Source organism: Crassostrea angulata, chromosome 3 (assembly GCF_025612915.1).
Source record: "Crassostrea angulata isolate pt1a10 chromosome 3, ASM2561291v2, whole genome shotgun sequence".
Lineage (NCBI taxonomy): Eukaryota > Metazoa > Mollusca > Bivalvia > Ostreida > Ostreidae > Magallana > Magallana angulata.
This window is the reverse complement of record NC_069113.1, coordinates 20,025,917-20,053,049: the sequence shown is the minus strand read 5'-3', so window position 1 is coordinate 20,053,049 and position 27,133 is coordinate 20,025,917. Positions and strand designations below refer to the sequence as shown.

The 27,133-nt window shown below is 32.6% G+C and overlaps 1 protein-coding gene and 1 long non-coding RNA gene across 3 annotated transcripts in view; both read right to left on the bottom strand.

Annotated features, from left to right (window-relative positions):
• The window catches only part of LOC128176206 (uncharacterized protein PF3D7_1120600-like), a 176,721-nt gene that overhangs the window by 113,838 nt on the left and 35,750 nt on the right, over positions 1–27,133 (bottom strand). The gene's annotated exons all lie outside the window — the stretch shown is intronic.
• On the bottom strand, positions 12,244–13,149 carry LOC128176208 (uncharacterized). Its single transcript, XR_008242755.1, has 3 exons — positions 12,887–13,149; positions 12,482–12,540; positions 12,244–12,372 (listed from the first exon to the last, which is right to left on the bottom strand). It is a non-coding gene; the product is annotated as an uncharacterized LOC128176208 (long non-coding RNA).

Sequence of the window (27,133 nt, the reverse complement as noted above, 5' to 3'; positions counted from 1 at the left end):
ACTTTGTATTTTCCAGTTATCATACTTACAATTTTTCTTATTTATAATTTCATCCCGACGTTTCATTTCTTCTTTTAAAGTAGCCAGATTTTCTGTCGGTATATAATGATAAAATACATATTAAATTAATATATAAGTATATTTGCAAGGGATGCTTAATGATATGAAGGTCAGACAAATACATGTTACAGAGTTCCTTTAATGTTATTTCTATAATATAAATACTCTTTAATTTGAAACGTACCATTTTTAATGTTTAGCTCTCGTTGTAATTTTTCAATTTCTTTCTCTTGTGAAGTTTTAACTGCAAAAAGAAGTTTAAAATGCATTCAATTAAGTAAAACAACACGAACGACCAAATTTAAACATCTTCAACAGAGGAAAGGCGTTACCATACACGAAAAATATCACATATTGTGTTTTTTGCAAGAACTCTCCACAAATAAGGTATCAGGACCCTTTTCTGCTTTAAAAAATATGCATTTTCCGCATATTCCACATTTTTTGTGGCTTTACAAATTCCAGCATATTGTATTAAACAAAAGTACTTAAGTTCATGATTATACAATGCAATTGTGGAATAGTTTTAAAGTAGTACTAAGTATTTACGTTGTATATCAGAGAGCAAGTTGTAACTGAGGGTTTCATTGGAGCCTTCGTAATGAGCCATATCATTTCCAGACTCTGATGACTGGGGAGAATCAATTTCGTTTTCAAAATTGTCAGCATCCACAGCGTTGTCATTTTCAGCCTCGTTTTCATATAAAGACATCTATCAAATATAAAATAACATTTTCGTCTAAAATAATACATGATGATAAGAATTGAATTTGTAAAGATTTATACTTAACACTTGTTAAGTAAAAATGTTTGGGTAATTTTATAAAGAATTTTAACATTCTATCATTAGACAAGGTAGTTGTATATGTTATATGCTTGTATTTGTAGGTAAAACTTTGGTAGGTTAAATGTTCATGCTCATGTTTGTAGAAATGTAAACGTGTTAACTTTGGGATGTGTGTAAACTAAAATCATCAAAAGATGTAAACAAAAACTTAAAATACAAACAATATGATCTGATATGAGCAAATAAAATGTAAACTATTTTTTTCCCACTCCTAAATTTTTAACCTCCCCATTTAGCAAACCGGGATCACCGATATCGTCACCAAATGCCCGAAAAGGCTGTCCCTGTACGGGCATCATAGTGATGTAAGTATTCGGTGAATCGATGGTGGTAGGTGAAGCAGAACGTTGCATCTTTTCGCTGTTAATATAACCACGGGCAATGTTTTCATTTTTAACACTCTGTGATGCATTATCATCCCCTGATTTTTCATCACTAGCAACGACTGTTGTTTCTCTCACTACATCACTACCCAGACCAAACTTCATTATACATACGGTCTGACCCTTCATTTAAACGCGTTTTATAAAGCGTTCTTCACTAAAACTTTGAATTAAAAGATAAGAGTGGGTTCTGTTGAAGTAGTATGTCATTGTGAAATGTTTATTCCGGACAACAAAGACAACAGACGTCAAACGTATGTTGATAAATACTCAGCATATTTGAGTTAACCCAAGTTAATGTGTTGTAGTAGCTGCTGGCTCGAAAAAAGGCTACTGGTGTCTTAAATATTTCAAGAATTCTATTGACCCTGGCTGATCATCGATATGAACAAAACGGTATCAGATGAGTATAGTTTACATCAATTTCCATATTTTCATTTAAGGATTTTTTAAACTCAAAGAAGAAATAACACTTTTATTACTAAACATAAATCTCGCTATTCTAGGAATTGTTCACTGATAATTGAAATCTTGTAAGTCTTGCCTGTCCATTCTGCTGATCCACATGTCCATGATGATGTCGCTCCTCTGTCTCATCCACATGTCCATGATGATGTCGCTCCTCTGTCCCATCCATTTGCTCATCTTTAATGTCTCCAGTTTGGAGACTCTGCGATGGACCAACATCAACGGCTGTTTTTTCTCCGTTTACAAGAGACATTGTTTCATCTTCGCTATTTTCAGTCCCTGTAGTGGTACTTTCATTGTCAACCTAAGAATTATTAATAAACATCTAATAGTTATAAATTTAAACTACTCATACATCTACTATTGATAGAACTACTAGAGTAATATATGTAATGATAATCCTTTAACTTTAATCTTTCATGTTATTACTTGAATGAAGTAGTAGTAGTAGTAGTAGTAGTAGTAGTTGTAATTGTTGAAGTAGTAGTAGTAGTAGAAGTACATGTATTAATAGAAGATGTAGTAATAGTATTAGTAGAGTAGTATTAGTACATGTAGTAGCAGTGGTGGTTGATGTTGTTGTTAAACATGTAATAATGGTAGTAGTAATAGTAGTAATTGTATTAGTAGTACAAGTATTAGTAGAAGAAGTAATAGTACATGTAGTAGTATAAGTAGTAGTAGTAGTACTAGTAGTACTAGTAGTAATAATATAATAAGAAAAAAAGGAGTGGTAGTAATAGTAAAAGTGAAAATGCAATTTAAAACCATTTCAAAAATGTTACGATAAAATTTTTAAAAATTGCATCTGACACAACGTAAGTCACATTGCTAAGTTCATGTATAGTATTATGCAACAAAAGTTGTTTCTCTTTTCACGTCTTGCACCCTTTTAAACCATTTTTTAATGCGTATTTATGTTTTATATTCACTTCTTATTTAGAAAATTTTCTTTTCATAGGTCTAAAAATTATATGGACAACACCTGTCCTACACAAAGTAACGTGAAATTGATAAAAAAAAAATATTATAAGCGACACTATTTACGGATTTTCTAAACTGAGGATATTTTTTTCATTTATGATACTTTTATTTATTCCTTTATTGAGAATCATTTAACAGACAAAAAATTTACTTACAGCAACCTTATTCAGAGTTAGAGCTTAAAAAAGATAACAAGGCAATACTCTGTAAACTTAAGACCACTCAAATCCATATGCAAAATGGTTGATAATACTAGAAGACTGTAATGATTTATAAAACACCGAAACCAAACTTTATTATACATAGGTTGTCACCACCTGGCATTGAAAGGCGGTCTGACACTTCATTTAAACGCGTTTTATAAAGCGTTCTTCACTAAAACTTTGAATTAAAAGATAAGAGTGGGTTCAGTTGACGTAGTATGTCATTGTGAAAAGTTTATTACAGACAACAAAGACAATAGACGTCAAACGTATGTTGATAAATACGCAGCTTATGTGAGTTAACCCAAGTTATTTTATTGGAGTAGCTGTTGGCTCGAAATAAGGCTCCTGGTGTCTTAAATATTTCAAGAATTCTATTGACCCTGGCTGATCATCGATATGAACAAAACGGTATCAGATGAGTATAGTTAACATCAATTTCCATATTTTCATTTAAGGATTTTTTAAACTCAAAGAAGAAATAACACTTTTATTACTAAACATAAATCTCGCTATTCTAGGAATTGTTCACTGATAATTGAAATCTTGTAAGTCTTGCCTGTCCATTCTGCTGATCCACATGTCCATGATGATGTCGCTCCTCTGTCCAATCCACATGTCCATGATGATGTCGCTCCTCTGTCCCATCCATTTGGTCATCTTTAATGTCTCCAGTTTGGAGACTCTGCGATGGACCAACATCAACGGCTGTTTTTTCTCCGTTTACAAGAGACGTTGTTTCATCTTCGCTTTTTTCAGTCTCTGTACTGGTACTGTCATTGTCAACCTAAGAATCATAAATAAATATCTAATAGTAATAAATTTAAACTACTCATACATCTACTATCGATACAACTATTAGAATTATATATGTAATGATAATTCTTAAACTATAATCTTTCATGTTACTACTTCATTGTAGTAGTAGTAGTAGTAGTAGTTGTTGTAATTGTTGAAGTAGTAGTAGTAGTAGAAGTACATGTATTAATAGAAGAAGCAGGAATAGTATTAGTAGAGTAGTATTAGTACATGTAGTAGCAGTGGTGGTTGATGTTGTTGTTAAACATGTAATAATGGTAGTAGTAATAGTAGTAATTGTAGTAGTAGTACAAGTATTAGTAGAAGCAGTAAAAGAACATGTAGTAGTATAAGTAGTAGTAGTAGTAGTAGTAGTAGTAGTAGTAGTAGTACTAGTAGTACAAGTAGTAATAATATAATAAGAAAAAAACGAGTGGTAGTAATAGTTAAAGTGAAAATGCAATTTAAAACCATTTCAAAAATGTTACGATAAAATTTTTAAAAATTGCATCTGACACAACGTAAGTCACATTGCTAAGTTCATGTATAGTATTATGCAACAAAAGTTGTTTCTCTTTTCACGTCTTGCACCCTTTTAAACCATTTTTTAATGCGTATTTATGTTTTATATTCACTTCTTATTTAGAAAATTTTCTTTTCATAGGTCTAAAAATTATATGGACAACACCTGTCCTACACAAAGTAACGTGAAATTGATAAAAAAAAAATATATTATAAGCGACACTATTTACGGATTTTCTAAACTGAGGATATTTTTTTCATTTATGATACTTTTATTTATTCCTTTGTTAAGAATCATTTAACAGACAAAACATTTACTTACAGCAACCTTATTCAGAGTTAGAGCTTAAAAAAGATAACAAGGCAATACTCTGTAAACTTAAGACCACTCAAATCCATATGCAAAATGGTTGATAATACTAGAAGACTGTAATGATTTATAAAACACCGAAACCAAACTTTATTATACATAGGTTGTCACCACCTGGCATTGAAAGGCGGTCTGACACTTCATTCAAACGCGTTTTATAAAGCGTTCTTCACTAAAACTTTGAATTAAAAGATAAGAGTGGGTTCAGTTGACGTAGTATGTCATTGTGAAATGTTTATTACAGACAACAAAGACAATAGACGTCAAACGTATGTTGATAAATACGCAGCTTATGTGAGTTAACCCAAGTTATTTTATTGGAGTAGCTGCTGGCTCGAAATAAGGCTACTGGTGTCTTAAATATTTCAGGAATTCTATTGACCCTGGCTGATCATCGATATGAACAAAACGGTATCAGATGAGTATAGTTAACATCAATTTCCATATTTTCATTTAAGGATTTTTTAAACTCAAAGAATAAATAACACTTTTATTACTAAACATAAATCTTGCTATTCTAGGAATTGTTCACTGATAATTGAAATCTTGTAAGTCTTGCCTGTCCATTCTGCTGATCCACATGTCCATGATGATGTCGCTCCTCTGTCCAATCCACATGTCCATGATGATGTCGCTCCTCTGTCCCATCCATTTGGTCATCTTTAATGTCTCCAGTTTGGAGACTCTGCGATGGACCAACATCAACGGCTGTTTTTTCTCTGTTTACAAGAGACATTGTTTCATCTTCGCTTTTTTCAGTCTCTGTACTGGTACTGTCATTGTCAACCTAAGAATCATACATAAATATCTAATAGTAATAAATTTAAACTACTCATACATCTACTATCGATACAACTATTAGAATTATATATGTAATGATAATTCTTAAACTATAATCTTTCATGTTACTACTTCATTGTAGTAGTAGTAGTAGTAGTTGTTGTAATTGTTGAAGTAGTAGTAGTAGTAGAAGTACATGTATTAATAGAAGAAGTAGGAATAGTATCAGTAGAGTAGTATTAGTATATGTAGTAGCAGTGGTAGTTGATGTTGTTGTTAAACATGTAATAGTAGTAGTAGTAGTAGTAGTAGTAGTAGTAGTAGTAACTGTAGTAGTAGTACAAGTATTAGTAGCATAGTAGTAGTACATGTAAAAGTAGAAGTAACAGTAGTAGCACAAGTATAAGTAGAAGCAGTAATAGTACATGTAGTAGTAGTAGTAGTAGTAGTAGTAGAAGAAGTAATAGTAGAATAAGAAAAAAAGTAGTGGTAATAATAGTAAAAGGTAAAATGCAATTTAAAACCATTTCAAAAATGTTAGAATAAAAAATTTTAAAATTGCATCTGACACAACGTAAGTCACATTGCTAAGTTCATGTATGGTATTATGCAACAAAAGTTGTTTCTCTTTTCACGTCTTGCACCCTTTTAAACCCATTTAATTTAATTGGTATTTATGTTTTATATGCACTTCTTCTTATATAGAAAATTTTCTTTTCATAGGTCTAAAAATTTTATGGACAACACCTGTCCTACACAAAGTAACGCGAAATTGATATAAAAAAAAATTATATGCGACACTATTTACGGATTTTCTAAGCTGAGGATTTTTTTTCATTTATGATACTTTTATTTATTCCTTTGTTGAGAATCATTTAACAGACAAAACATTTACTTACAGCTGCCTTATTCAGAGTTAGAGCTTAAAAAAGATAACAAGCCAATACTCTGTTAACTTAAGACCACTCAAATCCGTATGCAAAATGGTTGATAATACTAGAAGACGGTACTGATTTATAAAACACCCAAACCAAACTTTATTATACATAGGTTGTCACCACCTGGCATTTAAAGGCGGTCTGACCCTTCATTCAAACGCGTTTTATAAAGCGTTCTTCACTAAAAATTTGAATTTGAAGATAAGAGTGGGTTCAGTTGACAAAGTATGTCATTGTGAAATGTTTATTTCAGACAACAATGATAACAGACGTCAAACGTATGTTGATAAATACTCAGCATATGTGAGTTAACCCAAGTTATTGTATTGGAGTAGCTGCTGGCTCGAAATAAGGCTACTGGTGTCTTAAATATTTCAAGAATTCTATTGACCCTGGCTGATCATCGATATGAACAAAACGGTATCAGATGAGTATAGTTTATATCAATTTCCATATTTACTGTTAAGGATTTTTAAACTCAAAGAAGAAATAACACTTTCATTACAAGTGAAACATAAATCTTGCTATTCTAGGAATTGTTCACTGATAATTAAAATCTTGTAAGTCTTGCCTGTCCATTCTGCTGATCCACATGTCCATGATGATGTCGCTCCTCTGTCCCATCCACATGTCCATGATGATGTCGCTCCTTTGTCCCATCCATTTGGTCATCTTTAATGTCTCCAGTTTGGAGACTCTGCGATGGACCAACATCAACGGCTGTTTTTTCTCCGTTAACATGAGACATTGTTTCATCTTCGCTTTTTTCAGTCTGTGTACTGGTACTGTCATTGTCAACCTAAGAATCATAAATAAACATCTAATAGTTATATTTTGAAACTACTCATACATCTACTATTAATTATACAACTACTAGCATTATATATGTAATGATAATCCTTAAACTATAATCTTTCATGCTACTACTTGCGTGTAGTAGTTGTAGTGGTAGAAGTAGTAGTAGTAGTAATAGAAGTACATGTATTAATAGAAGTAGTAATAGTAGTAGTAGTAATACAAGTATTAGTAGAGTAGAATTAGTACATGTAGTTGCAGTGGTAGTTGATGTTGTTGTTGTACATGTAGTAGTAGTAGTAATAGTAGTAGTAGTAATTGTAGTAGTTTTTCAAGTATTAGTAGCATAGTAGTAATTTATGCATGAGTAGAAGTAATAGTAGTAGTACATGTAGAAGTAGAAGTAACAGTAGTAGTACAAGTAGAAACAGTAATAGTACATGTAATAGTTGTAGTAGTATAAGTAAAAGTAATAGTAGTAGAACATGTAGTAGAACATTTAGTAGTAGAAGTAGTAGAAGTAATAGTAGAATAAGAAAAAAAGTAGTGGTAGTAATAGTAAAAGGTAAAATGCAATTTAAAACCATTTCAAAAATGTTAGGATAAAATTTTTAAAAATTGCATCTGACACAACGTAAGTCACATTGCTAAGTTCATGTATAGTGTTGTTTCTCTTTTCACGTCTTGCACCCTTTTAAACCCCTTTTTTAATGGGTATTTATGTTTTATATTCACTTCTTATTTAGAAAATTTTCTTTTCATAGGTCTAAAAATTATATGGACAACACCTGTCCTACACAAGTAACGTGAAATTGAGAAGAAGAAAAAATATTATGTGCGACACTATTTACGGATTTCCTAAACTGAGGATATTTTTTTTCATTTATGATACTTTTATTTATTCCTTTGTTGAGAATCATTTAACAGACAAAACATTTACTTACAGCTGCCTTATTCAGAGTTGGAGCTTATAAAAAGGTAACAAGCCAATACTCTGTAAACTTAAGACCACTCAAATCCATTTGCAAAATGGTTGATAATACTAGAAGACTGTAATGATTTATAAAACACCGAAATCAAACTTTATTATACATAGGTTGTCACCACCTGGCATTGAAAGGCGGTCTGACCCTTCATTTAAACGCGTTTTATAAAGCGTTCTTCACTAAAACTTTGAATTTGAAGATAAGAGTGGGTTCAATTGACGTAGTATGTCACTGTGAAATGTTTATTCCAGACAACAAAGACAACAAACGTCAAACGTATGTTGATAAATACTCAGCTTGTGTAAGTTAACCCAAATTATTGTATTTGGTACCTCGAAATAAGGCTCCTAGTGTCTTAAATATTTCAAGAATTCTATTGACCCTGGCTGATCATCGATATGAACAAAATGGTATCCGATGAGTATAGTGTACATGTATATCAATTTTCATATTTACTGTTAAAGATTTTTAGACTCAAAGAAGAAATAACACTTTCATTACAAGTGAAACATAAATCTTGCTACTTAACGAATTGTTCACTGATTTATCAATAAGTGAAATCTTATTAGTCTTGCCAGTCTATTCTGCTGATCCACATCCATGTCCACTGGTCCATGTTGAGCCTGCTTCTCTGCCCCATCCACATGTCCATGTTGCTCCTGCACCTCTGCCCCGTCCATTTCGTCATGTTTAATGTCTCCAGTTTGGAAACTCTGCGATGGACCATCATCAACGGCTGTTTTTTCTCCGTTTACATGAGACATCGTTTCATGTTCGTTATTATCAGCCTCAGTATTAGTACTGTCATTGTCAACCTAAGAATCATTAAGAAACATCTACTTGAACCCACTCATACATCTACTATAAATACAACTATCAGACTTGTATATGCAATTATAATCCTTAAACTATAATCGTTCATGTTACTACTTACTTGTAGCAGTAGTAATACATGTGGAAATAGTAGAAGTAGAGGTAGTAGTACATCTATTAGTAGGAGAGAGTATTAAAATAGTACATGCTGTAGTAGTTGTTGTTGTTGGTGTACATGTAGTAGTAGTAGAAGTAGAAGTGATAGAAGTAGCAGTAACAGTACAAGTATTAGTAGCTCATAAAGTAGTAGAATTAGTGTTAGGAGTAGTACATATAGTAATAGAGGAAATAATAGTAGTAGTACAAGTTTTAATAGAAGTAGTAATAGTACATGTAGTAGTAATAGTAGTAGTAGTAGTAGTAGTAGTAATAGTAATAGTAGTAGTAGTAATAGTAATAGTACATGTAGTAGTAATAGTAGTAGTAGTAGTAATAGTAGTAGTAGTAGTAGTAGAACATGTATAGAAGTAGTAGTAGTAGTAGTAGTAGTAGTAGTAGTAGTAGTAATAGTACATGTAGTAGTGATAGTAGTAGTAGTAGTAGTAGTAGTAGTAGTAGTAGTAGAACATGTATAGACGTAGTAGTAGTAGTAGTAGTAGTAGTAGAGGAAGAAGAGGTAGTGGTAGTAATAGTAAAAGGGAAAATGCAATTTAAAACTAATTTTAAAATGTTAGCATAAACTTTTTAAAAACAAATGCATCTGACACAATAAGTCACATTGCTAAGTACATTGGATAGTATTATGCAACACTTTTCCACCCTTTTAAACCCAAAAATTACTTTAAATTGGGTATTATTTTTTATAAGCAATTCTTTTCATTTAGAACGTCACTGTGAAATGTTTATTCCAGACAACAAAGACAACAAACGTCAAACGTATGTTGATAAATACTCAGCTTATGTTAGTTAACCATAGTTTTTGTATTGAGTTGCTGCTGGCTCGAAATAAGGCTCCTAGTGTCTAAATATTTCAAGAATTCTATTGACCCTGGCTGACCATCGATACTAACAAAACGGTATTTGATGAGTATAGTTTATATCAATTTTTATTTCAAGGATTTTTAAACTAAAAGAAGAAACAACACTTTTATCACAAGTGAAAATCAATCTTGCTTTTTTAGGAATGTTCACTGATTATTGAAATCTTATTGGTCTTGCCTGTCCATTCTGCTGTTCCACATCACTGTTCACATGACTATGTTGATGCTGCTCCTCTGTCCCATCCACATGTTGATGTCGCTCCTCTGTCTCATCCACATGTCCATGTTGATGTCGCTCCTCTGTCCCATGCATTTGGTCATCTTTAATGTCTCCAGTTTGGAAACTTTGCGATGGACTAACACCAACGACTGTTTTTTCTCCGTTTATACCAATAGACTCTGTTCTTCTTTCCATATGTTTAGGCTGGTCTAATGAAAGTTCAATATGAAATTTAAAAAAAATAACGGATATCATTGTTGTTAATTAAAGGTCATAAAACATTAAGTGTAAGCTTTACTGAAGAAAATAGAAATTAAAAAGAAATTTTCTGATGTCAAATCCTTCTAATATTCCATACAAACATTAATGTCGAAAATTCCGGCAAAATCAAATTTTGCTTATAATTAAATTAAGAGATTTTTTTTTAATACTTCAATTTCTACAAACAGGATGGAAATACATGTATGAGGAAATTGATGTATTAAAACATTACTAAACATCGAATGCTACGCGCATATGAATTATATATATAAAACGCTATTAAAGGTACCTGATGGTGATACGTTTTTGTTTTTGTTTTTTTTTTGGTTACAATGTATGTATATTCAAATATTTAAACATAATCTTTGATTAAAAAACGGAGAAAGATCAAAAAACAACAAATGAGGTAAAGTACCTTCCTCAGGAGTAGTCTGGTCATTGTTAGATTGAGTCATTGCGATATCATTGGTTCTCTCACCATCCTAAAACAAGAATGAAAATAACATATCTATTTTCAAAGATCTTCTGCAGGAGATATAAACTATAAACGTTGGGTGGTACACATCTTGACTGTGATGCATCAATCTAGTTTTACTTTCTATACTAGCAATTTTATCCTGCTATTAAGAATAATGACTTTCCATGATAATAGGTCTCTTAATTATCTTGTCTTTTGAGCATACCATATAAACCTCGGAGTCATATACAGATCTGATATAATATAATGATATTATCTACAAATATTATTTCAACTTTTAATTTATTGAAACTTCTTTAACTCAAAATATCTGAGACTCTTTCTCCCTTATTTATATATTCTTCTCTTTATCATATCTAGTTTTTTGTTGAATTATTTTGAATCAGTTTTAACTCCAATATATGATACAAAATACATAAAGACACGTGTTACCATTATAAATAAGGTTTAATAAAAAGTGTCTTATAAGGTAACTTTAAAATAACCTATAAATAGCGAACGATCATTTTGACGATTCTTTTTTTTTTTGCGGTCTTTTACACTGTACTGAGATATTTTTGGACAATTTCGTTGAACAATGGAACATTATCCAAAAATTATTTATAACCATTGTCTAAATTTAATCTATAAATGAGAATAAACCATTTACTTTGTCCAAAAATGAGTTTCAAAATTTGAATAGAGCGATACATGTGGATATGTATTCATTTGAACGGGTTCAAGTTTTAGATTTCATAATTACCATAACTTCTTTCATAGTTTTTATTATGTGTATATTTGAGGACTTTATCTTACCTCACACACTTCCGGTCTTGGCGTCTCAAACAGTTTCTTTCCACCATGATCATCATTGTCATTTCCATCATTATCTTCCAATGATTCCATTTCTTTTCCTTCTTTCTCGTTTGGACTCATATCGTGGTCACTTTTGTTTTTCTCTGCTTCTTCTAAACTTAAGCGTTGGGTGCTATCCTCACTGTCGTCTTGACTAGGTGTTCCAGAATCGTCAGTTCTCTCTTTTCCTTCTTTCTCGTTTGGACTCATATCGTGGTCACTTTTGTTTTTCTCTGCTTCTTTTAAACTTAAGCGTTGGGTGCTATCCTCTCTGTCATCTTGACTAGGTGTTCCAGAATCGTCAGTTCTCTCTGGTTTCTCATTTTGTTTGTTGGCGTTACTGTTACTCGTTTTCATTTTTCCATTTCTCAACTTTTTATTTCTATTATGATTACGTTTACGTGTCATCTTTCAAGTGATTATCAGGAAATTCTAAAATGTAATTATTCAAATTACACTGACAAAATGACAGAAATTACATTAGCTTTAAGTTACCACAAATGCATTGTACGTTTCATAAAAAATCAATTACAGTGCGTACTGTAAAGAAATTTAATCTTTGAACTTTACAGACACAATCCAAGTAGTGTACCTTTAATTACAAAAATACACTTTGGTATTGACAATGCAATTAAAATAAAACCAGCGACAATACATTTACACTGATAAGTAAAATAAAAGTTAATATATAATTTACATACCACAAGATGCTACGGATATCGACTGGATAGTGTTCTCTGGAAACGGTATACTGCTCTAACTTAATTAGAATTAGAGGTAACTTATATTATATACATACATGTAGCTTCAATATAATTGGTTAATTTAATGAATGAACCAATGGAAGTACAGATAGGAGGAACTCAATTCACTTGCGCAGTAAAACTTTGACTGATATCCTACTGTATGCCCCTGTACCATTAATTTGAAAAATAAAATCTTTCTCAAAATCTTCAGTATGATGTTTTCTTTTTCATTTTTATTATGATAAATATAGGATTAACATTATGTACATAGAGAAGAATGCACCAGGTCTTCCAGGGTGACCAATCCAATAAATAAAATCATTTTTATATAAATTAAAAAAAAAATCTAGGGAATCTTACCTTATAAGCTCTAACTTTGTGTAACTATTCAATTCTTCACTAAAAGTAAAAGTAAGGTCTTTACAGTAAATCAAAACGAAAGTAAAAGCACTCCCGAATTTTAAAATTACTAGGAACAGAAAATGAAACTGAAAGTAATTTACGGTCGTATCTATAAACCCCTGGTTTGTCGGAATTTATTTTATTTCTAAAAATTTAGATTCATGAGTTAAGCATTGTAGTGGTACAAACTTATCCAGGTATACGTGTGATTAAGAACTGCGATTCATAACAATGAATATTTAAAATATTGTCCAGTTATACAGGGCTACAAATTGTAATACAAAAGTATCATATTCAACCATGTTTTTTTTCTTTGTTAATAAAAAGATTACATTTTGAATTAAGATATTCTATTATATGCATATCTGTTAAACTTCTTACTATTATATAGCTTGTTAGGTTAAATTGTCAGGTTCAATCTAAAATATGTGCTTGAAATAAACATCGAATTGTTTGCAATTTAGTGCTTTGAGGGTTGAAACTTATAGCCAGTGACACAGTTTGAGTACATAACAAAAACATTTTTAAAATGTGTCATGCATCGTTAAAAAAATAAGTATGCATTATATGCTTTAAGGAAGTTGATTGCATAATCTGTGCTCTACGTGTATTTCCCTGTCGACACCCTTTATTGCGACTCAAAAAAAATACATGCACATTGCAGGAAAAATCGATATTTTTAAGTTGCATTATAAACATCTTGAAAAACGCAACCATAGCTTGAATTGTTAGTAAAACATTTTGATCGTGCACTTGATTTCAAGTTTTGAACTAAACTTTTTTTTGCGTCGCATGCACTAACAGTTATATTAATATGTCTTTCGCTGCATTACAAACTGATTAATATATATTATTATAACACTTGTTTATAATAATAGATATTGAACTCAAATTTCAAGAGGCTTTTTAAAAATGTTTGTGCAAACGTTTATTTTATCTTCAAAGAGTACTCAACTGATCGTTTGGTTATGTCATTATTTAAAACCTGCAAAACTCGGTCAATATATGCGTTGCTATAAAAAAAAAATAGTGTCAACGATCAACAAATCCCATTTCATGGTCTGCGTGTTAATGTTTATTTAATGCGATTTTCTTGCTTTTTAACATTTTGGCAGAAAGACCAAGATTTTTAATGATTATCAAATGATAGTTATACATTGTAGGAATATAATGCGAAATGTTTTCATATCAATAAATATTGCCTAAGTAAGCTAGTAAGTCTCGGGGATAATTTTTTTTTTGTGGTCGTGACATTTATTTTAAAAAATTGTAAAATAAATACACCTAAATTAAAAATTGCAATATGCATTCATGATGCTTGCTGCAAAAAAAAAAAAAAAAAAAAAAAAAAAAAGCAAACCAAGTTATTGAACGCCAATATTAAATTAAATCTAATAATTAACTGCTTGAATATTTAAAAAAAAACATAAAAATAAATCATGCGACTTTATCAAATTATGTTTTGTTTATTTCTAAATCTTAAAAGATGAACAACATAAACTTTCTTACCGCTTTGACGCTTTACTCTCAAATTGTTTAGAAGCGTGTATTTACTAATTAAATAGGAATTCAAAAAGAAAGCAAAATTCCGTGAACTCAAAACGAAAGTAACACAAAACGTTAATATAGGTCAACCAAAAACGGTGAATTATTGCATATGCACTCTTTTTCTATCGTTTTATATCCAAACTGTAGACCGTTATATATAATATTGCTTCAAAATTATAACATATACATGTAATTAGAATACACACGTACATTTAACATATTTGACATTAATTTTCTAATGGGGCGATATAGAGGGCCCTAAGTCATACAACTTTGACGAGCTTACGTTTGATCTCAGTCTCTCTTTTTTCACTGTGTGCTCTGTTTGGTGAAGTGAGACTAAGACATCTGAGATTTTCCCAATAGCCTACTATATTTTATTTGGAGACCTAAAAAACAATGTTGATGGGATGCTTGTTAACATGTTGCAGATATAGGGTCAAATATATTCTCACTAGTGAGCCTTGTAGATTGTCTGCACGGCATGTCTACATGGCACGGTCGTTACAAGGCCACGTTCATTCCGTAATCATGGTAGACTTGTTTTCAAAATATGTTTAAAAAATTAGGTCGAAAGACAATAGTAATATATGTACCACATGGATTTTTTACCCACCCTATTCCACACACAAAACATATACGATGACAATTTCCTCTTTCAAATATTTTCAAGATTGTTTATGATAGTTTGTGAATGAATTTTTTTTTCCTGACTCCAACACAAATTCAATTTTGGTTTGGGTCTTTTTTTTTTAAATTCTTTGAAATGTTGGTCATTTGGTCATGAAAAACAACCCATTATTAGATATCCAGAGCGTTTTCTAAAATTGCTCAAGTCGTTACGTAAAAAATCGATAACAATGCACCAATGGTTATGATTTCCGGGATATCTAACCGAAAGTACACTACCATTCACAATCAAAGTACTGAAAGTACTGATAGGAGTTGATGGTAATAAACCAATCGCAACTTCTCGGGACTTTCCGGCAGGCTTGGAAAAACACCTCGAATGTATTACCTAGGCGTACATGACAAACCCCCCCCCTTTTTTTTTTTTTTATAAAACTTGGCGGGCGAAGCCCTCGGGAAATATGATTATTCTTGGGGAATATTTCCAAACATTCATGCAATAAAAGTTTTATAACACCGAACAACATATGATTATACAAAATATGCCGATTTCTAATTTTCTAATAATTTTTCGACTTGTCGAAAGCAATAACGTCGTGATTGTTTGTTTGGGGTTTTTTTTTAATCTCCCTTTTTTGTTTCATACAGTCGAATCAATTACAATAGTAAAATGGTTTTCATGGTTTAAAGATAATTGTTTTGATGAGATATATTTTATTTAATAATATTTGTCAACATCTTATACTCATATTGGTTTTTATTTTTTACCTTTTGAATGAAGATCCACAGATTTTCGGATAGGTGAGGCACGATATTTATTCCCCGGGATGACACGTAATATAGATTTATTTAGGTATAATAACACTCCAAAACAGGCACTATTTATATACTGTCGCTCCTTCGCCTTCGCAACTTCGCACTTCGCATTTTAATGTGTTGAGCTCTTCATTGTTTTAAGATAATTTTAGCTATAAAACTCTTGAGAAAATATTTGCAATTAACAATCTAAACACTTTGTTGCATAATGAAATTCAAACGTTTCTGTGTTTAACCATTGTTACATGTAGTACAGTATTGAATTAAGGTAAACAGACTGGTCGCAGTACAGTTAAGGCGGTCAATAAAAATATGGGCAAATTTTTGTGATGAAAACACGTATACTTTAGTTAAACTGGCATGTCCTTTTTAAAATCAATAACAGTCACTCAAATGCAATATATTTCTAAAATATATATATATAACAGTACAATATTTTATGTTCATAGTGGTCACGTGATATGGCAGTCGCATGGTACAAGCAGATGTATTTGTGGTTTTGAGGTCATTTAAAAAATTCAATATTGCAAGGGCATAATCATGTCAAAATTCACAACTGAATTATGAAATAACTTGATGTTATATCGTAGATTTTGAAAAACGGTGCGAACTTTTTAAGATAAGAATATTTGTTAGTAGAAACCGTAATTTATAATAAATATGTTGAATAATTTTGAAGGTCGCAGGGTTAATTTCATTAAAAAATAATTAATTTGTAAGATTTCACAAGGATCGCAGAAGTTTTTAAGTTACCGAGCATATTTCAAATTCACATGTAAAAGTTTGTCGGGATCAGGTAAGTGTATGCCCTTGCAATTAAGTGATTTATTTAGGTACTCAGATTTTAGATATACGATATTTTATACAAAACCGAGGTGGCTTCTTTATACGATGCATACTTTTAACAAAATGAAAATAAGACTATATAGGTAGCATTCTACTAATAATAATTTTAAACAAATTATTCATTTATACTTTTCCGTTAATGTATGACATTTATTTTTCTTCGCTATAAAACTGCACGATAGCCTTCAGTGATTTAACTTAATGCGTCATTTTGAAGCATATGACGTCATATTTTGTAGTACAGCGAGAACGACATCTCGCTTATTTTTCAGTGTGTACGATATAACGGACATCAAAATTGTAAGTAATAGCATTTGTTGTTTTTAATTAAAAGATTAGTATAAGTTAATTTTACTAATAAATAGATAAATAAGTACTTTCGAGGTTTGTAATATACTGTGATGTCATAATGCACATTTCCCGTACTTTTTGTCTGAACGGAGTTTATTGACAGCCTTAACTGTGCTGCGGTAGGTGACAGAAAGTCTGTGAGTACATGCACATTATGGCATGCATTACATTTATATGGAGTACATAAAATTATTATTTTAAATAGGCTTTTATATATATATATATATATATATATATATATATATATATATATATATATATATATATATATATATATATATATATATGTATATATATATTATATAAAATAGGCTTAGCCAGCACAGGTAAACAGATGTTGGATAACCCAGTAAAATATTAATAAACTTTCATAGAATACAATTGCACACAGGACACTGTCTACCGGTAACATTCGAGAGCTTTCGACATACCTCGGGCGAGTACGATACCTGCATCGAACTATAAGTAATCGACCAAGCGAAAGGAAAAAGACGAAGGCGAGAGTGCGAAAACCAGATTATGAAGTTGCAAAGGCAAAGAAGCGATAGGAGTATCCATCTAACTTCGAACCTTCGCCCTTGCACCTTTACACTTTCGCATTCGAACCTTCGCAATCTTGCATCTTCGCCTTGAAGGCGAAGGTGCGAGTTCCTATTACAGAACACCATAGTTTTTCTGTTTTGAGTGTCCTTGTTTCATGCAACTTACAATCATAAATAACATTCTACAGGGATATTGCATTGCAAATGACATGCAAAGGACCCGGATGATAATGATGACACCTCATTATCTTATTTCATCAACATCAACCTCTGTCCTAAAGATCCTATTCATATATCCCGACTCGTTTAGCTATTAATTTTGAAAATTTTCAAAACAGTTAAAAGTATACCAGTATATGATGTATCTGGGCTGAATAGAAGTGCAGATTTCATTTTTGTTTCATAAAACCGTTTGTTCTGACATGCTTCATCAATAAAAAAACGGCCTCAGTATGTACAGATATATAATGAAAGCTGTTTACGATTAAAATAAGATGATTTATTTTCAAATTATTTAACAAACGGATAGTCGATCTTTCGATATAAAACCCTCACCGGTATTAATATTTTGCTTCGATTTTTCCCGTTGCACTTTTGTCCAACTCGTACTCTTCTTGTACTACCGCGCTAACTTTGAACAATTTAGGTTTGAAAGGTTTCAGGCCCATTTTCACCACTGAATTCAAAATCCACTGATGTTCCCAAAAATTGACTGACATTGTCTAACATCCACTGTACATTGACTGTACCTCACTGTACATTTCACTGACTTCCACTGTACCCCTCTGTACACCACTGTACATTTCTACTGAACATCACTGTATCCCACTGTACAGTCCTACTGACTTCCAATGTACCCCACTGTACGCCAATGTACAGGGCACTGACCAGCACTGTACCCCACTGTACGCCACTGTACCGGGCACTGACCATCACTGTACCCCACTGTACCATTAATTTGAAAAAAAAATCAGATTTTAAAACTTCAGTATATTTTTTTTTTCAATATTTATTTTAATTATGCTGTATATAGCATTAACATTATGCATAGATACAACTTGACAGAAGAATGCAAAAGGTCGTTAAATTTATTTAGTATGCTTTATTTATTAACGTCTATTGTTATTGAATGTTACGATCACAAAATTATGATAATGTCCCTAGCTATCAGGTGAAAGTTCTGAATTTTACACGTTGAATCTGATTATCAAAAAAGTGCATGCCAATATGTTTATTCTGCCAGTCATTGGAAAATAACCAACCCCCCCCCCCCCAATCAGCAAGGTACATTAGCATTCCTTATTGATGATAAACGACAAGCCCTCGTTTAAATGATCGGGTTGTTAATTCTCTGTATCTCATGAGCTGTCTTTAACCCACTGAAAAACAGTCAATTAAACACTGAAACCACAAAATATATCCATGCTTGTTCGTGTACACATGTCCATGAATCATGACTGCGCGCTTGACTACTCCGGTACATTTTGAAGAAAGCGTGCGAGTTTCTAGCTCATATGTTGATTTCTTTTGATTAAAATATTCAAAAATACATTGCAAATGTTGGTTTTTAATTTTACAAAATAACATATAGTGCAGAATGCATGTTAAATTTTAAACAGAGAGAGAGAGAGAGAGAGAGAGAGAGAGAGAGAGAGAGAGAGAGAGAGAGAGAGAGAGAGAGAGAGAGAGAGGGAGAGAGAGATTACATGTACATGTATATCACTTTCTGACTGTATTGTATTGATATCATAATTATGTAGTCGTAGAACAGTTCATAATAAAATCTATGCTGGAACTGGCGGTTGTGATGCCGTAAGGGGATTTTAACGTGCTTATTCCTTTATGACTTCGGGCCTCAATTTTTAGCACTAGAAAATTCATAACAGAGAAAGAGATAGAGAGAGAGAGAGAAAGAGAGAGAGAGAAAGAGAGAGAGATTAATCAGAAATCGATTGGGGTAAAAAGAAATTGATTGTCTATTAATCTGCTTCTTTTACATACTGATTATTTTTCTTAAGTCTCAAGTTTATCTCTGCCAACTAACTCCCGGGTTTAAAAAATCTGCAAACTTTAAGTCGAAAAATAAAATGTAGTACGGATGATACACCCCCCCCCTGTTTTCTTCATCCACTTGCAAATTGATACCCCTTGCAGTACTGTGCTATGTCGAAACGATTCATGTTAAGCATGAATATTAAGTTAATAAAATTAATGAATTTTTGTTTCATTTTGACCTCGGTGTGTAATAACTATTAAATAGATATAATAAATCCATCCCACTTTTGTAAGCATTACATGCAAGTAGTCCTAATTGTAAATGAATAAAAATAATCTTTTAAGACAGATTCTAAATGATTATGATCCTAAGGAACCCGGCAACCGTAATGGTTTGTTTAATCAAAAGTGAAAATTCAGATTTTTGTTTTAACAGTGTATTTCCCCGACGTTTACATCTATTTATACCCAGGCTACAACACATATACACAGGTGGTCAGTTTTCACACCTTGACGCAGTCAGCCGGTCGTGTGCATAGTCCGCGCCTTTTTCTGTTAGTTCTGAGTTTTCCGTTGTTCTCAGACAGACAAGATTTTTATCGGTAGACATACACAAAGAAGGAGACAGTACATCGTCGATATAGAAAAATACTTTTTAGCGTTGACTTTCATTCATCAAGAATTTTTAAGACAATCATTCAATAACGAACTTTAAATCATTTGAATCCATGGACATTATCCCGTAACTAGAAATAATTTTTTATGCCAACATGTACATTTAGCCGCTGTCAACATTACTATACATGTTACCGGGGGTACTTTATTCAAATACTAAAATATTTGTATGTAAGCATGAAGAGAGAGAGAGAGAGAGGGGGAGAGAGAGAGAATATAGAAGATAGAAATTATCTTGTTTGCTATGATACAATATACCATTATCAAAAGACTACTGAAAGTGCTAAATAACATAAAATACAATACCAGTAAGAATAGACTAAAATTTTATTAAGTAATTGTGTAAATTGGCTACAGTGGTTCTCATATAATATTGCAACATATATACAACAGTGGGACTGCCGAACAACTGGCTCGCCCCCAACTACAACATTTCCATGTGTTGTCCCTGACGGGCAAGTAGCATGCTGGGTAAAACCGCAATCATGCTACCAACACAATGAAAACAATAAACTATATATTTACCTGATAGCTATTAAATCTTTATATTAACTTAATGTTTTAATAAATTGATATTTTTAAAAGAATTCAGAGTCTATGTTATACAAACCAACAACAACTTTTCAACAAAACAACATTCAATGTAAACCATCATAGTCCAAACTTGGGAATTGAAGGTGACGATTTCGCCACTGGGGCTTCCTGAATGAATGTGTAAATATGATTACGCAATATTCAGGCAGCCCACCGCCACATAGTGGGGTAGGAACCTTCAATTCTATACCACTGTAGCCATAACTAAACCTAGATATTCATATTCTCCCCTTCATGTCTTGACCCAAGTTGACTTCAGAGTTTATGAAACTGGGAAGTGTCTGCTACTTCCGTCCCTAACAGAATATTCTAATGCCCCCTGAATATTGTTCAGAAAGAGGTAGTTTCCTAGCTTAGACAAATGCACACCATCTGAACTGTAGAGGTTTTGGGGTTTGCCAATAAACTGGGGGTGTCTAATTATTCTCCCTCCACAAGCTAAAACCTCCTTCGCAGCTAACCTATTTACCCTATTTCTAGCTTGTTCCATACACCTAGGCCTCTGGGAGTACCTCCATGTTATTCGCGGCAATATGAAGGACCAGACAAGCTGACAGTCAGGGAAAACTGATGCCATAAGTCTGATGTCCCACTTGACCCTGTACAACAATTTAGACAATGGAATTTGGCCCAAATCATTGCCCCCACAATGCATAACAATAAATTGAGGAGAATCCTGCAATGTAGCTAGGTACCTCAACTTCTTGGCCACATCTACAAATTTTAAACCCCCATACCTCTGCCACCATAACTCAATCCCCATGCTTTTCAGTCCAAGGCTTGTTCCCCCAGGTCTTACTCTTGCTTCAATGGCTGCATGCTTTATGATTGAAGAACCAACTATCCAAACACTTGTAAGATTAAGCTCTGAAATGTTAAAGAAAATTAACAAAGAGGTGAAAATTGTGTGAGTGGTGACCGTATGTATGTTTGAAAAACACTAGATTTCCACCTTCCTGCAATTTTGATTTCCTCATCAGACAACCCTCGCTGAAAAGCAGTAGTAGCTGCACCTATTCTAAATGAGTGAGATTTGTAAAAGTTTTTATCTAAACCAATAGCAGCGATTGCCTTATCTAAAACTGCAGCAAACTGATATCTTGTCAAAGGTTTTCCCCCATAATGACAGAACAAAGGACCTGACAACTTTGGTCAAATCTGTTAAAAAACTTAACATACACTTCACTGGGCAAATGCAGGAGTCATAGGAGTTGAGCACTATTGTTGTCCCCTTCCCTAATTGATCTGTTTTGGAAGACTTTATTGTAATGGTAAGCTGGTTGTTATCCAATCTTACATCATTAATACCAAGTATTGAATGAGAATCATTGCCCTTACTCAATACTATTTCTCCTACTCTAAGGAAGGCAAAGAAAGCCAGGGTATATGCTGCAGTGAATAATTTAGATTCATAAGTATTAGAACAAATATTGCACAATGCCCCAACAATTCTACCAAGAATTTCCTCTGTAATTGGAAGCCTACTATCTGCTTTTCCCTTCAATCTCCTAAGCCCATCAAGTAACTTTGAAACTATGAAACTATTGGTTGTGTTAAGATAACCATTGATTTTGCATTGATACCCAATGGCTGCAATGTAATTTCTTGCTGTGGATTCAGCATAGCCATTTAATGACAGATGAGCTATAAAATTCACAATATGGTCTTGAGGAGGTGGCCAAATATTTGAAATATTACCTTTGATTCGAAAATGTTCAAATGCATTCAACCCTGTGCTATATGCAGATGTTGTATTAGGCGAAATGGCTGCCCTTAACAATCTAGATGCTTCACCTGCAAGATTAGCCTCCGAAACTCTAAAGGGATCTTCTCCGGATCCTTCTTTGCTAGTGGTGCCAATCGATGAAACCTTTCCCACTGTTTGCGAGAAATAGCATCTGATACAGAATTATCTATGCCAGGAATATGTTTAGCTTTAAATGTAATATTAAATTGCATCAACATCAAGACCAACTCCCTGAGTAGGGACATGATTCTCTTGGACCTTGAAGACTGTGTATTAATAATGCTTACTAAAGCAATGTTATCAGTATAAAACTGAATTTTCTTAGAACTGAAGTGCCTAGCCCATGTCATTACTGATAATACAATGGGAACCAACTCAAGGAAAGTAATATCTCTCATCACTGCTTCATTCTCCCAATCAAGTGGCCATTCAAAATACATCCAACTATTTTGAAAAAAACAACCACAGCCGAGACCAATAGATCCCGCACTGTCAGTATACAGCTGTAACACTCTCGAATTGACCCATTCCTGCTGTGGAAAGAAAGTTACCCCATTAAAGTTATCCAAAAAACCAAGCCACATGAGCATGTCCTCCCTAACTGCCTTAGATATCCTTATCTTAAAATTTGGGTTAGCTACTCCAATTAAGGCATCATAGAATCTCCTATTAAATGCTCTGCTTCCCCTAACAGCTTTACTGAAGAAGTTTAATTTACCAACTAATGATTCTAGTTCCTTCCTTTTGGCCTTCTTTCTATCAATCAAAATTTTTAATAAACCTTTTAATTCTAGAATCTTTGATGTAGGAATTCTAATACACCTTTGGACAGTATCAATTTCTAAACCAAGAAAAATAAGAGAAGTCACTGGACCCTGTGTTTTATCATCTGCCAGTGGAATACCAAATTCATCACATGTTTGCTTAAAGATTTCCATCAAAGTCCGACATTCTCCAGTTTGTTTTCTTCCAGCAAATATGAAATCATCTAAATAATGTTCTAATGTGGATAAACCTGCCTTTTCTTTAACAACCCACTGCAAAAAAGTTGAAAACTTTTCAAATATAGCACATGATATTGAGCAGCCCATTGGTAAACACTTGTCAAAGTAAAATTGATTCTTAAACTTAAATCCTAGCAAATCAAAGTCCCCTGGATGTATTGGTAACAAACGAAAAGCATTTTTGATATCCACCTTACCTAACTCAGGTGAGGGCCCTAACATGGCTATCATATCAACAACTATATCAAAAGCAGTATATTTGACTGAGCATGTACTTGGATCAATAAAAAAATTAATTCCCTGTGATGGAGGGTATGACAAATGAGTTATCATTCTCCAGCCACCACTGGATTTGGGTACTAAGCCTATAGGGGAAATATGAATATTTGGCATTGGGGGATGTGAAAAAGGACCCATTACTCTTCCTTCTCTAATTTCTTTGCATATTTTGTCTTCTAATTGAGCTTGGAGTTGGTCAGCTGATAATAAATTATTTGAAAAAACACCAATTCTAGGACCTTGATAATTAAGCATAAAATCATATGTAAAACCTTGAAAAATTTCATTTGCAACAGTCAATTAAACACTGAAACCACAAAATATATCCATGCTTGTTCGTGTACACATGTCCATGAATCATGACTGCGCGCTTGACTACTCCGGTACATTTTGAAGAAAGCGTGTGAGTTTCTAGCTCATATGTTGATTTCTTTTGATTAAAATATTTAAAAATACATTGCAAATGTTGGTTTTTAATTTTACATAATAACATATAGTGCAGAATGCATGTTAAATTTTAAACAGAGAGAGAGAGAGAGAGAGAGAGAGAGATTACATGTACATGTATATCACTTTCTGACTGTATTGTATTGGTATCATAATTATGTAGTCGTAGAACAGTTCATAATAAAATCTATGCTGGAACTGGCGGTTGTGATGCCGTAAGGGGATTTTAACGTGCTTATTCCTTTATGACTTCGGGCCTCAATTTTTAGCACTAGAAAATTCATAACAGAGAAAGAGATAGAGAGAGAGAGAGAAAGAGAGAGAGAAAGAGAGAGAGAGATTAATCAGAAATCGATTGGGGTAAAAAGAAATTGATTGTCTATTAATCTGCTTCTTTTACATACTGATTATTTTTCTTAAGTCTCAAGTTTATCTCTGCCAACTAACTCCCGGGTTTAAAAAATCTGCAAACTTTAAGTCGAAAAATAAAATGTAGTACGGATGATACACCCCCCCCCCCCTGTTTTCTTCATCCACTTGCAAATTGATACCCCTTGCAGTACTGTGCTATGTCGAAACGATCCATGTTAAGCATGAATATTAAGTTAATAAAATTAATGAATTTTTGTTTCATTTTGACCTCGGTGTGTAATAACTATTAAATAGATATAATAAATCCATCCCACTTTTGTAAGCATTACATGCAAGTAGTCCTAATTGTAAATGAATAAAAATAATCTTTTAAGACAGATTCTAAATGATTATGATCCTAAGGAACCCGGCAACCGTAATGGTTTGTTTAATCAAAAATTCAGATTTTTGTTTTAACAGTGTATTTCCCCGACGTTTACATCTATTTATACCCAGGCTACAACACATATACACAGGTGGTCAGTTTTCACACCTTGACGCAGTCAGCCGGTCGTGTGCATAGTCCGCGCCTTTTTCTGTTAGTTCTGAGTTTTCCGTTGTTCTCAGACAGACAAGATTTTTATCGGTAGACATACACAAAGAAGGAGACAGTACATCGTCGATATAGAAAAATACTTTTTAGCGTTGACTTTCATTCATCAAGAATTTTTAAGACAATCATTCAATAACGAACTTTAAATCATTTGAATCCATGGACATTATCCCGTAACTAGAAATAATTTTTTATGCCAACATGTACATTTAGCCGCTGTCAACATTACTATACATGTTACCGGGGGTACTTTATTCAAATACTAAAATATTTGTATGTAAGCATGAAGAGAGAGAGAGAGGGAGAGAGAGAGAGAATATAGAAGATAGAAATTATCTTGTTTGCTATGATACAATATACCAATATACTGGTTTCAGTAAATGAAGATAAAACAACTGAAAAGCTGTCAATGTGACAGCAAACCGGGTTTTCTTTTATGTGAACTGTATCCATAATCCATGTCAACCCATATCCAGTGAAATGGTGCACCCTATATGCAATATTTTGCCAAAAAATGACTAAGTTCAAAAGCTGGTATTTTTTAATTAAATAATCATAAATCAAAATCCTAGCAATATACACACCTCTGATATATGTACAATTGATCTGCAAAAGAACAACTTCCTATCCTGAAAACTGTAGGAGGAGTTATCCGTACAATGAGGGTACCCTATATGCAATATTTTGCCAAAAAATGACTAAGTTCAAAAGCTGATATTTTTTCTCATAAACAATCGGAAATCAAAATCCTAGCAATGTGCACATCTCTGATATATGTACAATTGATCTGCAAAAGAACAACTTCCTAACTTGAAAACTGTAGGAGGAGTTCTCGGTACAATGAGGGTACCCTATATGCAATATTTTGCCAATAAATGACTAAGTTCAAAAGCTGGTATTTTTTTCATAAATAATCATAAATCAAAATCCTAGCAATATGCACACCTCTAATATATGTAAAATTCATCTGCAAAAGAACAACAACTGTAGGAGGAGTTGTCCGTACAATGAGGGTACCCTATATGCAATATTTTGCCAAAAAATGACTAAGTTCAAAAGCTGGTATTTTAATCTAATTAAGTGTTATTATCAGACAGCTCAATAGCTTTAGGAATAATATATTTTTTTCATTATATTATATTATGTTCATTAATTTGTATGCGTTTATAGGTAGCGATACTGTTCTTAAGCTTTTTTTTTATGGTCGCACGCATTTATGAACCATTTACATGTATACTTTCAAAATTTTATTTCTTATACTGTAATTCCATATCTAAATTAACTTGTTTAACTTAAGAAATCTCGGCACATCTCGGCGCTTGATGTACTTTACGGAATCAGCCGAGGTTTGCCGAGTGCGTTTACAACAATTAGAACTCTTTTATGTAGGGAGATAGGCTTTTTGTTAATCGATGAATCATTAATGAAGCAAAGATGACGCGCAAAAATTCTTTTCTTAATAATGTGTTAGTGTTTTAATTTGTTTAACTTGAGTTTTCCAATATTTCCTTTAAGATTTTTTTAATGCGTATTATATCTTATAGTTTAAGATCGTGCAATCATAGATTTATTAGGACTGACGTTAAGTCACTAATGTAAACAATTATACTTTCACTTTCGTTTTCACTGACACCTGATGGTATATTTTTAAGTCAAAACTTTTATGAATAAATTTATTGCAGTATCATTTTGTTTGTTTATAGTACTGTTTATTTTGTAATTAACCATGGTCTCCTCATTTTATTGATCGGGTATTTATTTCATATT